Raw genomic sequence first — 3,507 nt, 5'->3', positions numbered from 1 at the left:
GACTGCCAGAGGTCCAGGAGCCGCGAGGCGCGTCATATGCCAGCTCTCTCTCTCTCTCTCTCTCTCTGTAACCCCCTCCCCTCCCTCCCTCTACCCCTCACTTGTTTCTGTTTCTCTTTAAGTCTCAGTTCAGCTCCACACACTTCAGTTAGGTTCAAGTGAACCCACTTCACTGTTACTGTAAGACATATTTTACCATGCCCATCAATATATACCAAAGTGAAATAAAATATAATATCATGTAATATCATGTAATATAATATAATGTAATAAAATATAATATACAGTGTTTCGCCTAGGTTTACTGGTATACTGTATATAAGATTATATATCTATACATATATATATATATTTATTAATTTGACTTTTCATGGATGGAGGAGCTCTAAAGAATGCTGATGAAAACAATCCAAGAAAATGGAGCATAAGCTCCACAAAACATGCACTTCCTGCATGATGAAGTTCAAAAACAGGTGCCGCTTTTTTCCTGTTTTTCATGTCCCTCGTGTTATGATAGAGGTTTATTTTAGAGTGGGTGGGAGTTTTGCTTTTGCAGCTTCATTATGTTCACCATATGCACATGTGTGTACGTGTATGTGTGTGTGTGTGTGTGTGTGTGTGTCTATAGGGGATGGCAGATTCCTTTGCCCTCCTCTTCACAATCACAGTCAACCTTATAGTGCAGTCAGCCTGTCTCTGCCCTGCTCGCCTTTTGATCACCATGGCAGATTTCAATCAGCAAAAGCTGATGACATCTAACAGCCCGACTCAAAGGAGTGACCTACACACACACACACACACACACACACACCCACACACACACACACACACACGCACGCACACATGCACGCACACGCGCAAGCACACACGCACGCAGGCAGCGCATGGTAGCAACTCCTTATCGTCTGGATAAAGTGGCTGTTCTCGATGTGTGTGATTGATGCCGTTGTTCTCCCGGAGCCAAGAGGCAGTTTTGACTCCTGGCCACGTTTTTCTTCTTTTTGCGTTGCACTTCATTCTTCTTCTTCTTTTTTTTTTACTGCCTTTCCCATCATTATCTGTGTCCAAATTTAGCATTCGTGCCAATAGGTTAAAAATAGGCCTGTGCAACCTCAGCAGTTCACAAGTCAGAGATACTGCACTGGAACAAATGTCGGGTTTAAATTCCAATTGTGATTCCAGCTCCTTTCCAGTGGATGTGAAAAAAAGAAAAAAAAACTTTTGCTGAACTCTGTGGATCAAAAGTGGAGAAAAGTGGATGACTCTTTCCGCCCCCCCATCTGTTAATTTCGAAAAAAGCTGCGCATCCCGTCCACCCCTGCCACGGAGGAACGCCCGGCTCCCCTCTCCTCCCGTCGACCCTCTCATGAGACTGGGCCCTCCCAGCTCGGAGCATGTAGCCAGGCGCGCTGGGCAGAATGAGACCGTGATGGAAACATGCGGCCGCCGCGTGATGAAAAACAGACAGCTGGTAACTTAGCCATCTAATTCTGCATTAGCCGTACCAACCAGGACGTGACTTTAACACATCGTCTGTGAACGACAGACACGGATGGCGCTGTTTAGAGGTTAACGTGTGGCACATTTGCCATCATCGCTATGTGGTTGACAGTTAAAAGAGTCCGAGTATTTGTTGGACACGACCCCTGAACCCTTTTGGGTCCATGTAAAACAATGCATCAAAAATGCTCGCCAAGCAAAAGTAAGAAGCACATTGAGGAGTTGTGGGAGTGCTGACCTCTCGTTTGGCGGTGGGAGGCTCTTCTCCCCTTCTGGCTCATTAAGTGTAGCTGCCGGCTGCAACTTGGCCCGTCTCCCTCTCGAATGAACTGCGGTCGGCGTGAGATGGCGGCCAGGCAGCAGCAGCAGCAGCAAAGCAGAAGCGATAAGGCCGAGAATGAATGAGAGGCCTCGCGAAAACATGCGATGCGTGACACGAACCAGAGGCAGCGGAAGACGAGTCGGACTGCGGGTGAGAAGAAAGAAGCGGTCAATGGCGCCGAGGAAGAATGGCGTTGATCATGTTGAAAGTGTACAAATTATCGGGCCACGTCCCCCCTTTGTCAACTGTAAATCTTGAGAGCGCAGTTAAATCTGGAGAGGCACACATAGACACAGTCACGCCCTGTTAAGTGTCAGCCAAAATTCCTCCGCTAAATGACTTCCTCCTCTTGAAGCCAAAGCTTCCCCGAGATTTAATCCGGGACATTTTCCAGAGTCACGTGCGGGAAATTAGGAGCTGGAATTTAAGAGGGTTACGAGCTTGTGTGCGGTATCGACAGGTGTATCGGCAGCTGATCCGCTGCACATTTCCGATCAAGCGAGGTTCGATTTCACTTTTGCACAGCGTGGCATTCTCCTGCACATCTTTTTGTCAAGCTACTGTATCTTCCACTTTGTAGTTTTTGGAATCCCCTTCACCGTGGAAGAGGATAATGACGGTCCCGTCACAGGGTTTGCTCGCAAAGTTGCAGTTTAAATGACACGTCATGAAAGGGGGGAAAGAAAAGCTCAGCTAAATGAATGTGCAGCAACATGAAATTATCGTCGTTCCACACTCGCAGTCCATGTGCGACACAGCTAACGGGCCTGCGACGTGTCTACGGCTGCATTCCTCAGTCGTCCGTCTCGGCTGACGGAAGGGAAGCGATACACCTGCACATACAGCCTGATGAGCACCCCCCGGTGCTCATAATTACATCACAGAGTTTCACGACAATCCATCTTATATTTTGTGGAGGCATGTCACAAAGGTCAAACTCGCGGTGGGATGAAAAGTCAAGGAGTCAGCTCGTGGTGCAATTTGGATACATCCTTCTGGGCACCATGAATATACCAAATTCAAATACCAATTCAAACTGTACTTGCAGGGCAAATAAAAATAAGTATGAGAAGCCAAAAGTTTCCAAAAGAAACTTCTTTTGCTTCACGTCAGAATCTCAGAGTCCAGACCCTGCTCTGGTCCCTAAACCGGGATCAGATTCCCCTACGCCCCAGAGCCCACGTTTTCTGCTTTCCTTCCTCACAGTTCGCTTCATTTCACTGGAATCCCTGGCGCTTTTTTTTTTTTTTTTGGTCTGTTAGTGTGGTCGCACCATGAGGCGATGCCTAAAAAATGCGACTGGATAGTATTTCTTCTCCCCTTTCCTGTGGCTTTAGATTAACTGCGTCTCCGTCAGTGAGCCAGCTTGCGCCGGGGACGTGCTTCGGATCGACCCTCTCGGCTGCGTGGCGCTCGCCGGCCGGGCCGCCGGACTCTTGACCGAAGCCCTTTGGGAAGATTAACATTCCTGCGGGCGGACCACTGTGTCTCTGCCATTGGAAATAGGCAGGATTAAGCCAATACGCAACAAAACAAACGGCAAGGCTGTATCCGCCGCAGCAACTTGCGATATGTGTCGATCGGGGGGCCGTTTCTTCCGAACAGCGAGTGCACGGGTCTGAATTGTGTTGACTTTGAAAAGCTTGTATTCGGCGCCTTTCTATTGTTCCTATTGTAACGCATTT

This window comes from Scophthalmus maximus, chromosome 18 (assembly GCF_022379125.1).
Source record: "Scophthalmus maximus strain ysfricsl-2021 chromosome 18, ASM2237912v1, whole genome shotgun sequence".
Taxonomy (NCBI): domain Eukaryota; kingdom Metazoa; phylum Chordata; class Actinopteri; order Pleuronectiformes; family Scophthalmidae; genus Scophthalmus; species Scophthalmus maximus.
This window is presented reverse-complemented; position numbering follows the sequence as displayed.